Source organism: Oxyura jamaicensis, chromosome 4, assembly GCF_011077185.1.
Source record: "Oxyura jamaicensis isolate SHBP4307 breed ruddy duck chromosome 4, BPBGC_Ojam_1.0, whole genome shotgun sequence".
Lineage (NCBI taxonomy): Eukaryota > Metazoa > Chordata > Aves > Anseriformes > Anatidae > Oxyura > Oxyura jamaicensis.
Window position 1 is genome coordinate 27,662,056 of NC_048896.1, and position 12,672 is coordinate 27,674,727.

Consider the following 12,672-nt stretch of genomic DNA (forward strand, 5'->3'; position numbering starts at 1 on the left):
ATGCAAATTTAGGACTTACTCCAGGAAGGTGTTACGTGATTTCCTTAGGACTCAATGAGAGTTCTTAGCAGTAAGCAAAGGACTTCTGCAACCTGTGTGGCAGTAACTTGAAAGCAACCTGGCTTGGCCTGTTCATGATTTAGTTAGACTTAGAACCACTCACTCCTAAGTGGCATCCCTGCAGCGGCCAAATGGTGATGTTCATTCTTTATATACTGAGTAGAAAAGACAAATAGTAGATAATAAAATTGCTGTCATTATGATACATAGTGTTTTTCTTTTCTGTTCTTTTTTTTTTTTCCTGTAGGGAACAGGCTTTCTCCAAGTGGTCTTTTCTTTAAATCTGGTGACTGTCTTCCTAGTCACGTGATGGGGGGTGAAATATTTAGCAAGTCTCCGGTCACCCTTGTATTCTGAAACAGTGATGGCATAAGCCTGGAAAAAAAGTTTCATGCTCTCATGGGTGACATACATGAGGAAATGTAATTCTCAGTTCATGAGTACTATATACAATCAACCTAACTAATGAAATCTGATAAAAGTGCTGTTTTAAGTAGATTTGCCTGAACAAGTATTTTACCTAATTCTTACAGAGTCAAGGAAAAATGCACACCCTCATTCCAGAAGAGTAATAGATAAAGACTTGTCAGATGCGCTTATCTAATGTCAGGTGTTCAGAGTGAGGCTTCCTCCTTCAGACTATTTTCTGATGCTTTCCATCTGGCATTTACTATGCTTATAGTACAGAAGTTCTGCTGCTCTCCTACTCTGGGAGTCCATGGGGATAGGTAGGGCTTTACCCAACATGCTGAAAGTGCGATGTCCTCTGCAGAGCAGGATCTGAGGCCTACTTGTGCTGGTGGAGCATGTCCTTTGAAGGCAGATTCCCAAGTAACTATCAAGCATTGCAATGTGCTCATCCCATCCTCAGGGACATATTTGCCATAGCACATCATCCTCCTCATGTGACCTCAACTTGTACAATTTGGGTTTTCATTAGTTTGACAAGTTTTGATAAAGGAATTTCCTGGTTCTGAGGCAGTGCAGGTAAATACAGCTGCTAGGCCTTGTGCTGGGACAGGACAGAGTAGTAGTGAAAAAGCTTTAAGAAATATAATGTTTGTATGAGGGTCACTTTCAATGAACAGACAGAAGTGGGACCATGACCAACAGACACAGACCTAGAGTGGGGAACCTAAAATGCTGTGGACTTCTATGTAAAAGATAGAGGAACATCTAAAATGTAAGACACTTTAAGTTGGTTTGAGATCAGTATTTCCCTCTTTAATGCTTTTACTCTGGGAGAATGTTTCATTGCTCACTGAAAGGCATCCAGTCACTTGGCTTTTAGGGCTCCAAAAACCTAGGCTTTAGGACTCTAAAAGAGTACATGCTTTTACAGATCATCCAACTGTTAGGCACCACCATGGTATTGACTAAATCAAATAAAAAAAAGTGAGAGGAGACCTAAATCACCTTTTAATTAATTGGCTGAAAATTTCTTCTGTCAGAAGTAAGCTTTTCTATAGCTCCTTTTTGTAAGTCCTAGTGCATGTCCTTTGAAACGATTACTGGTGGTCATTGTTAAGAGGAGGATACTGCACTGGATGAAGCACAGCTCTGACCACGACCTGTACAGCTTCATTATGAATGAGGAATGGTTTCAGAAGAGCACCAATAAATATAAATGATATTATATAACATTACTGATACCTTAAAAGTAGGCCAGGGTTAAAGTAATGTCATTGTGCTACTTCTGAAGAATATTTGTAAGTCACAAAGGAAGAGAGTACAACAGATTATCAATGAATAAGCTTAAGAAATAGTGGATAAAACTACGCTGCAATATTGAGATCAAGGTAAAAATCAAGTGTTATAGGAATGCTTATTTGGGAAAGCCAAGGCCAAGTGTTCTTTAGAACACTAAACGCATGGCGACTGGAACAAAAGCTTAAAATAGAAATAAAAATTTCCAGACATCAGTGACTGTCTATAGTAGAAAAGATATATGCATATCTTTTTCACGGCTTAAGCTTAACAAATTCTTTCCCTTCTTGTTAATGTTAGAATCATGTTTGTCTGAAACGAATGTTTCTAGTTACATATTCATGGAAGTGTATCTTGAGCTCAAATGCGTCATGCTTAAGTGCTTTGCTGAATCTAGATGTAAATGAAAAACTCGATAGAGTAAACTATAAATAACTTCCTTTAAAAATAAACTTCATTTGGAAACTCATGCTTGAGTGAATGATCCAGTTTTCCATAAACATCCACTCAAATTTCCAAGTTGCTCGGAAAATGAAATAATTATTACAAAGCAACAAAACATTGTGGTTTAAATACTCCACGTCTGGCATAATGTAGTCACTAGTTATTTGTCTGCACTAATTAACTCAGTGTTTCATGTTTAATTTTGGCTTCTAAACCAACTCGCTGCACTGAAGATGTTTCGACTGTCAGCTCTATGGAGGTCGAGCTCTTCTTTGGGAAGTGTGAGCACACTTGCAAAAGGTGACACTGGGAATGGATTTGTGAATGGCACTCCTCTCTCTCTTTTCTTTAAATAAAAAGACCAGGATGTTCATAGGAAAGCAGGGCTTTTAGGCATGCAGGAAATGCCCTGTGGCTGGTACAATTGATCACGCCATTTTGGATGATCAGGTGAACTCATTTATAGCATTGTTTTTATAATCCTGGCTCTTATAATCCTGTTTTTCCATACATATCCTTTGGGGTTTCCAGACAAAATATCCTGACTGCCTGTAAGCTTTAGAATATCAATCATTATGTTTTATAAATAACACATAAAATGACCAGGCAATGAAACTATTAATTGATTTTATAATGAAGCATGAAATCAGATAGTCTTTGAGATAGAGTTGAGAGAAGCTGGTGTCTGATCTGATTAAGATCAATGTAATTTTATGCTTGTTAGAGCTCAGCAGCTGGTTAAAAGACATTAGTTTAGCTGTCAGAGAAAACCATTGACAGGTTTTACTTGGTGATATTCCATCAACAGCTAAGCCTTTAAACTAAGGGATTTTGGTGCAGTACTGATACAGCCTGCTTATATCATAGGAAAAACAGGACTGCAAAAAACCTTCACTGGGTACTTTCTGTTCACAGAAATAAGTTCATTACTGAGATGGAATAGGGAATTCATCACATCCCTATGGGCAAACATATCAGAGTACTTTGTAAAAACAGGGAAATACGGGGGAAAAGCAAACTGAGCATTAATGTGTAAAAGAACATTAGACATCAATAGACTCCTGAATTTTTTAGGTTATACATCCTTTTGAAGCATAACAAGGCCAAAGGAATTCAAGATGCTCAACTGCTTTTTCTCTAGGGTGCAGTCTTGTTTTATTTCCACCATGGTGCTTTCCATGAAGACAGAGACCTGGGAAGGATGAGTTTCAGGTGGCAAAGCAGCTTCCCTACCTGATGGGAACTGTTTGCATCCACCTAGTGCCCACATGGACTTGGGTTTGCACAATCAGGATGTAATTGTGAAATTAAGATTTCTTAAATTTATAGAGTGATATGCAAAAATCTCATCTCCAGGAAGCTGCAGTTGTATCACTGAGGAGTAGCCTGGATAGGAAAATGTTCCTTTCCTTGAAGCAAGAGCCAGAAGTTAATAGGGGAATTCCTAGCAGAACAATAATTACACTCACCTGATGTACTCTATATAAATCTCTCTGAAGGGGCTATTGTGAGAGCTAAAGAGGATTTGGAATTGCCCTGCACAAAAACAGTCTGGTATTTGAATGCTGAGCTTTGCTGATTTGAAAAGCTCATATTTAAAGGTGTTGTTTTGTTTTGCTTTCCCCAGGAATCGAAGTCCTGAAAAATCAAGAATTTAAAGCATAGAAATATTTTCAATCTCAACAGGATATGCAAATATATCCAAATTCATAAATTGAATATGATTTGAATTACTGAAATATCCCCAAACACTTTCACTTCAGTATTTATCCAGATTTTCCCATTTTGAACATTCTAGAGGGGTGGGCAAGGGGAAAAATGTTATTTTTTCTTTATATATATATATGTGTTCTTCCTTTAACAAAATAACTTTCCTGTGAATCACCTGCTTATGTGACTCCCACACACCAAGTAGTTTAGCCAGAGATAAATTTATAATATTCTCCCTGGGTGAGAATGGAAGCCAGTACATTCCTCTGAGGCAAAGGGAGAGGTCATCTCTTTTGTTGTTGTTTTTGTTAACTGCCAGAAAGTAAAACATGAGTCAGTTCAGAAAAATGAAATATACTGATTTATACACAAGCCACTTTAAAATGAAACAAGGTTTCTCTTAAAATATTCTGAATTATAACAATTTTTTTCAGTAAAATATGCGTTTCCCTGGAAAAAAAGCAGAGAATGGATTCCTGTTTGAAGTAACCGCAATAAAAAACTCTTGAGTAGTTCTATGTAATATACTGAAGGTGTATTTAGTCCTTTACAGAGCTTTTCTTTTTAGCAGAACTTACATATTATTAATAATATTATTCATACGATATAATAATAATGTTGGTAATATTCGATGTTATTAATATTGTTATATATTATATTAATTATATTATATATTAATAATATCACATTAATATAATTCTACAATATAACACTGATTTTTTTTTCATTGTATTACTGACTTTCTGAGTTATAGCTAAGAAGCAGTGTTTTTTAAAAATTTTTAGCTAGGTTAGGAAATGGAAAAACCAACAATACATGTAGTATAGAAAATGTGAGTGAATAAGTTTTGGAAGACAGCTTAAGATACTTCTTAAGCAGGGAAGTTTGAGGGGGAAAAAAAATATTAGCACAATCAAATATGGCTGCAAAAAATAAGCAATTTAAATAATTTCTAGCATGTTAATACACTTTTCATATATATACATATAGTGAGTCTACCCACGGGCTTCTAACATCAGGCTGGAGGAGATTTTGCTATTGATGGACAAGAACATGCCATTAACACTCCAATGTGAACATACGTTCTTGGTAGCAGCAGTCCATTTGCTTACCTAGAATTCCTGGTATCTAGTTTAGTCTTTTGAAGGGCAGACGAGGTGATGGGTAATGTGTCAACTCTTTTGTGAAAAGTCCCTCCCAGGTAGTAGCACTATTTTAAATGGCATAACGTGGCAGACACCTTGCAGTGGGAGAAGCAAGTGGTTTTTCCATAACTCGCTCCCTCTTCACTTTCCACAAGTTAAGTAAATTTCAACAATCATTGATAGTCAGGTCAAGCCACCACAGTTCCGTTACGTTTAGATAAGTCATGCTGCTTCATTATCCCATTTTGAGCTATGGGTGAGTGCGAAGTAGTAGGTGAATATAATACCATTTTATGAATGTAATACTATTTCATGCTTGACCTTACAAACAGAACAGCATTAGCCTTGTTAACAGACTTCCCTTGTTCTGTACACCATGCAAGAATCCAGCGGTTTTAAAGTGTTGTGCAAATCTGTGTTAGTTAATATATACTATCATGTTTCAATAAATGGGGGGGGGGGTGTTAATACAGTGTTAATACCCCCAAAGACATAACATTTTTTTTTACCATTAATATTAAAAGTTTATATATGGATGCTTTTTTCTCTTTTAGCAAAATGAATTTGAGTCTTAAAAATGATACAAGATAAATCTATGCAGTAAGGTCATAGCTGGGAAATAATGGTTTATTTTTGTGAATCTTTTTCTTCTCATAAAATGTGAAGGGAATGCACTGGTTAAGATTCTTGCATTCAGGAATTCTGCCCTTGTACTTGTCTCCAATATGACTACCAATATCTCTTCCTCAAATCCAGTGAAAGTTTAGCAGTGCCTTTTTAAACATCTGCTATCCAAGGAATTGATTTGTCAGTATAAATACACAGTAAAAAAAAAAAAAAAAAAAAAAGTAGTTTTTTATGCCTTTTCATGAGATGCATGACATCACTAGGAAATACAATGTCCAGAGGCAGTCCTATGCTATCAACCTGCGTTTATTTTTCCTCTGTAGCTGTGACCTCTTCAATTAGGTGCATGTAGAGCCGTTGTGAGATCAGATGAAAGAGTTAAGAAACCCTGTGGAGAAAGCAGGAAGTTCTCCAGGTGCCACAAAGGCAGTGGTGATCAGAGGGGTGGAAATGCTCGTGCAGGAAAAGGATTGTAGAAACCATTTGATGTGCCAAATCTGTCAAGACTAATTATTGGTATTAGCAGTAAGTTATGTGGTTATCATCAGATAGTGGTGAAATAGTGACAGCAAGTTTAGCAGGATGTTTATGTAGTAAATCTTTTGATTGATGTATTGTTTGTAAAGTGCTACGATGTTCCTGAAAATGTAAAGCCTTCAACAAGGCCACCAGCATGAAATAATAAGTTGGTGCAAGGGTAAAATTGCAGTTGTGTTGTTTTTCATGGTGCCATGCCATGCACCTGGAACATGCAACCTATGTTCCTGTTAGACGAAAACAGGATCAGGGAGGTCTGAAATGAAAGAAACAAAAAGCATGGAGAAGACTGAGCCACAGCTGTACCCCAGGCAATGCAGGCCAGAGGCAGTTGGGGTGGACGTGCCTGTTACACTGAAACTTCAGCTTTGAAAGACAGTGCCTGGGAGTGAAATGGGTCTGGGGACTGCTGTCTGGGCTCTGAGGGTGAACAGAGATGCAGGTTATCTCTGGCAGGAATGACAAGATGCTGGATATGGCATGTGAGTCACCAGCCTGGTTTCCCTGGCCAAGATATGCCTTGGAGAAATCCCTGGTCAAGTTAGAAGACCAGACTGACATTAGGTTTACCCTAAGTGGTGTCATGTCTGTGTTTTTCTTTGTTTCATGCTCTCTAATCCCAAGTTTAAACCTTGACTTTATCGAATAAACTTGGTGGTTTTCCTTTCTATTCTTTTCTCCAGCATTCAAAGTCAAGCCAGGTGACTCATGGGTTAGGCTTTCCAAGCTCCAGGGCATGTGTTTCCCATACCGCTTGGTGCAGAAAAGAAGCTTTACAGGCACATCAATATTATTTACCTAGTGTGAAACATCTCACAGCAGCTAATCAGCACTAGAAGGTGCTTTCCAGTTACTGGGAGACTGAAGCTTGCCAGGGAGAGTTCCCTAATGGGAACTCATGCACTGGTCGCTTGAGCAGCCCCTTCTGACCCCACTTTGCCACCAGGAAGAGCTTCCAGGAGTGGAAGGAAGTAACCACAACCTGCAGCCAGGAGCAGATGGTGGAAACAGACTTTCAATGGCATCACACACCATAACGGTGTGTGAGTATACATTAAAAAGGAGATCTGGATATGTGGTGAAACAGGAGCAAAAGCATGTGCAGCTTGTGTTGCACAGCCAACTCAGGAGGACCTTGTGATGCCATCAGGTGCTATTGCCTCTCTGCAGTGTGAGAGGCATTCCCATTCCCAAATGCTCCTGCAGGATCCGGGCAGGATCAGCAGGTTGTCAGTGCAAGAATACATTACTTCACTGTCCTGTGATGCCGTCAACTAGAGAGCCTAGAATATTCTGGTCAAGCCTCCTTTTATCAGATCTTGTCATTGTTGAAACTCTCCGTTTTTTGGATGCAAACAGTTATGCTCACACCAGACTACATTCTCAGCCACCATCTCTCTGATAATTGTGCTATTTGGCCAAGGGAAAAATTAGACCTTATAAACAAATATATAGAAGTATTTCAAACACCTGTGTAGTTATTCACTCTTATAAGGGGGGGAGAGGGGGTTTTTTGTTTGCATTTCCATTATAAGGCCCTGTAAATAAGACCCTTTTGGCATATTCGTGTCTCAGATGGCTGCTTTTTGATGAGCAGCAATAAAAGATGTACAAAGAGGTTATGTGCCATATTTAAATATCTTCACCTGTGCTTCACCATGTTTTCTGCTACCCCTCAGGTTCTTTTCCAAACAGCTGCTCATCTCAGTTTCTTTGCTCTAGTCAGGTTGCACATGTTGTTTTGTGTTCTTCTTTTCTTTATGCTATCTCTGTGTGTGTGTGTGTGTGTGTGTGTAACCGCATTCACTTCTGCCTCTGGCCCACCAATCCAGCCAATTTCTACCTCCCCTTTTTCTACCTGCTAGCCACTTTTTTTTTTTTCTCCTGTCTAGCTCTTCAAAAGCTTACTTTTCTGGCAGCTTCATCGGGAACTTTAGTTCTTTCCAGTTACATGTTGTAGCCTTGATTCTAGAGCTGTGACCCTCCTCGGAAGGATTCAGCCGTCTGTGGTCCAAGAGCTAGCTTTGATATGGCACAGCTGCAAAACCTTGGCCTGGACTTCTGAGAAAATTGCTTAATGGTGAGAAAGTACAGAGATGAGAGCCATGCAAGATAAGAAAGGGAAAACTGGAGGCAGAGGCAAGATTAGCACAGCCTTTTTTTTCAGCCTAATAAGATTACTTTTATTCTATATTGCCAGGTCACCCAAGCCCCCCTCTCGTGGGACACGGGCTGTTAGATTGCGCTCTCTGTATAAAACCTGATCTGAGCAGATCTCAGTGGTGGTGGGCTGAAGTACTGTTTGACAGTTTAGATGTTGAAAAAAGTGAGCAGAGAGAGAAAGTTAGGAAAAAAAGAAGTGACGGTGCCTTTGAAGGAAGGGCTAACAGTGATTTCTGTCCAGAAATAGATCTCTCTGGTAACGTGAAAATAGGCAAAGCCTTTGTTCTGAATGCGGGTGTGAAGATCAATGCTGTAGACCAACTTCTGTTCTCGCTGACTTAAAGCAAATATATGATCCCAAATGAAGCTTGTGGTACAACAGTAGGATTTGGTTCCATGAGGTAAGGAAAGCGATTTGTTGCTCAGGTCCTGATGGCTACAGGGAAAGCTGACAGGAGGAAAACACCGTATTCACATTAACTAATTTTGCTGAAAAAAATGGCTTAACATTTCTCCTGTATCTTGTACCAAATCTGAAGTTGCCATCGTTTGGCTTTACAAAATTGAGATGTAGGGACGTTTTAATTTATTTTTTGTTTTATTAATAACAAAAAAGTCATGGCACATCTTGCCAGTTAAGGTCAGGATTTTTCCCTCGTTGGTTTACAAAACTATATTGTCGCTGTAATGCATTTCTTGGCATTGGCTGCTGGTCTCTAACAGAGCTACAATACTGAACTTAATGGGGTATTCAGACAAATACTACAATGTTAGACATACCTGAGACCCTGCAAACCTTTGCCGTCTGTCTAGCAATCTGCATTATGCACAGGTAGCTTTGGTTCCTGTGGAGTTTATGTTAAATTGTTCTTGTATACTAGTTATAAAAATGAACAGCTCCAGTCCATTCTTAAACACTGATGATACAAGTTTTTAACTAATAGAGCAGGTGAGAGAAGTGGGTCTACTCCATCTCTGAATTTTTGGTTTCTCACAGGGTTTCTACTCCTTTCTTTGCAGCTGGAAATTAGTTTGGATAGAAGTAGAGCTGATGCTAAAGCATAAACCTTAAAGACGTGCTTTGCTGCCAAAATGTACCTCTGCCAAGGGAACATATACGTGGTGGTGGTGGTGGTGGTTTTCTTGTACCATTTGGCAATAAGAAAGGGAACTTAGGGAAAAGTTTAAAAAGAGGAAGAAAACAGGGTAATTTATTTGATGCTATTACCCTGTTATCCTATGTAGCCATATTTCTTGAACTTTATATTAGCAAAGCTTACTCGACAGACTAACGTCACATTGCTTTTTCTGAAAGAGCAAAAAGTTTTGTTTTGTTTGTCCTATACGCCTGCCTTCTGCTGAGCTGGACAGTCAGATGGAGAGTTCAAAACTGCAGTTGCCAGAAGAAATGAGCAGTAAAGGTACACTTAAATTTATCAATGAGAATTATTTACTATATGCTTTCTATATTAAAATGAATTTTTAATCAAAATGTGTACATGTGTACACAGGTAGGCACTCCTAGCACTTTAATGTGTACTATTTGACCTGTTTAGAGCTCAAATACATTTTTTTTTTCAGTAACACTTATGCATAAATTAATGGTTTAAAATACAAATCTATTTAAATTATTTAGAAGGTATGTGAACTGTGTTTCAGATATACCTGAAGTGGTCTTTGAAGTAGGCCTACATAATAAACGGCATCTCCAGAAAAAAACTCTCCTTTTAGTCTGCTGTTTAAACACCTGTCTGCTTCTCTTATTCCTTTATAGTTTTGAGCTTGGGGAAAAGTTTCAACCCCTGAAACCACACAGAGCTGATAGCTGCTTTTATTTTCAATTTCCTTCACTGTGTTTGGGAAAAAGTATAAGTAACTTCCAAGCTTTCTAGAGAACTTATTTCTAGAGGAAAGTAACCTTTTTCTCATTCTCAGGCAATATATACCTTTGTGTTTTGGTTTCCATGAGAAATGCAACACTCATGGAAGCTCTTGAAGTAGCTGCCCTCGCTTGTGTTTGTTGGAAAGGGAAGGAGGACACCAGGTGGTTGCAAAAGCTCAGGCACCTGAGTCCAGTACCAACTTCCTTTGCAGCATTCAGCAAGTCTTTCCACTTTTATGTCCTGTTCTTCCCTCTCTAAAATGAGGCTAACGACTTCATTCCACCTTTTATAATTTCTCTGAGCCTGCTCCAGCAGACCTGAAATGCAGCCATGTGCAACTCAGCCAAATCAACAGTAGTTTTGGTGCTTGCACAGCTCATGACTTTTCCTGCTTTTTAGTGACCTTAAGAGAGAGCAGTCCAAAAAGCTGGTAACATATAGACCCTGCTAGGAAAACATGCTGCTTTTCATCAGGGTTTGGACTGTATGAGGAGCACTGTTATGTTTACAAACTGTTGTGAAGAGCAGACTTCATGCTAAACATTGAAGTAGTTGTCAGCACAGCTAGGCTCCTCCTTTAACGTCTGAAGGCAGGTTTCATCTTAAAACATTTCCTAGTATGATTTTTATTTTATTTTTATTTTTAGTGACGTGCTGGATTTTCAATACTACCTGTTTTGCTGATGAAGGTAAGTGAGCCCTGATGCCTTTTGTACGAGATGGGATAGGGATTACAGGAAGTCATGTGGCATTACAGTGAGAAAGGCTCAGAAGTGGAAACCAGTCTGTGACAGATTATAGACTCGAGATGGTATAGTGAATGGAAGAACAGGACTTTGAGTAGACCTTCCATTTGTTTCTTCTGAAAAAAATAATGTAAATTTAAGTATCATCAACATTACTTTTAATGTCAGTGTAGCTGAAATCTGTATTTACATGCTAGTAAATTTATTCAAAAGAAGAAAGATACAGAGCTGCCCCATCTCATCAGTATATATTCTATATCATCAGTCCTGCAGATACAGTTTGAGATTTATTGCGCTTATGCATCAGTCTGTGTATGTAAATACAGAGGTTTGTAGATATGGCATTAATCTTAACTGAAAATCTCAAAATGCAAAGGGGCAAAATGGCTTTCCTCACTGCTGGCGGGGAGCCTACAGTAAGAGCAAAAAAGGAGTCAGGAGTTTGATGGTCGTGGTGTTTACACGAAATCATGGATGTTGAGATCATGCGCTAGTGACATTGCTGTTAATGTGTCCTGGCAGAGGAGGCATTAAAGAGTGGAGGAAGTGAAGGAGATAGATCTAAAAAAAAGCCTTGGTCCTTGAAGACACCTGTCTGTAGCTCTGTGTGTCTGCTGCTGTAGACAGATTACCTGACTTGTAGGTCAGTCTTGTCCCAGTGTGCATTAAAACTGGCTGCCTGGGAGAGGCGGTTGTGTCTAGGCCTCTATCTAGAGCATAGTGGTAATGGTGTTTGTTCTGACAGAAAATTAAGGTTTCCTAAACTCAAAAAAAATCAATATCACATGATAATTTGTATCAATGAGATAGCTTGTAACATGGGATAGCTGCAGCAATAAAATGAGACAGGCTGTTTTTCTGGATATGGGAATGAAAATGTTTTAAGTTCTCCTTCCTGCTTCCAGATGAGAATTCAAAATTTCCTTCTTCCTACTCCTGGTCTTCTGAAATCCGTAGATAGCAGACCTACTTTTTAAGGAATGTGGGACCAAAATGTGTTGGTGCTTGCATTATGTATCTTTGATGGACATTGCTGCAGCTCTACCTACCAGCACTGAAGGAAAGGCCAGGAACCTATATACTACTTGGCCGTCTTCACCTTTATTTCTGCTCTAGACCTCAAATCAGGCATCTTACCTGGAATGAACTAACTAGGGTCATCCATTGTCATAGAGAAGGTATTAGTGATGGCTTACTTTGGGAGTAGCGATGAAATCCAAGTTTATTCTCACTTCAGGATGATAATATGATGCATCTAATTCAATTACTTCACACTGTTGCTTCTGTTTTCTGAGGAAATACTCAAGTGTTTTTTGTATTTGTCACTGAGTCTTGATGATACTTGAGACTGAATATGCTAAGTAACATTTTAATTGAGCTTATCATTTAAATGCCATTTTATTCTAGTTCCACCTTTATTGTAGGACTTTTTTGTGAAGACCAACTCAACAACTCAAAACACAGAATTATTAGGCCTAAAATAGCTGAAGAAATTGTTATATATTAGGCTTTGCCTCACAGAACATCTTGTTAGTTTCTGAAATTTACTGCTTATATCATACCCTTAATTTTAATAGGAACTGGATTGTAGTTCCCATTGGAAAGTTTGAGAGTTCACTGGTGGGAATAGGTAGCAAAGAAGGACCTGCA

The 12,672-nt window shown here is 38.6% G+C and overlaps 1 protein-coding gene across 2 annotated transcripts in view; it reads left to right on the forward strand.

Annotated features, from left to right (window-relative positions):
- The first annotated feature begins 9,739 nt into the window (after positions 1-9,739).
- The window catches only part of LOC118167031 (melanopsin-like), a 46,519-nt gene continuing 43,586 nt past the window's right edge, over positions 9,740-12,672 (forward strand). For both annotated transcript variants that reach the window (XM_035326230.1, XM_035326238.1), the window contains exon 1: positions 9,740-9,814. The gene's annotated coding sequence lies outside the window, so the exon portion shown is untranslated. The remainder of the gene's footprint in view (positions 9,815-12,672) is intronic.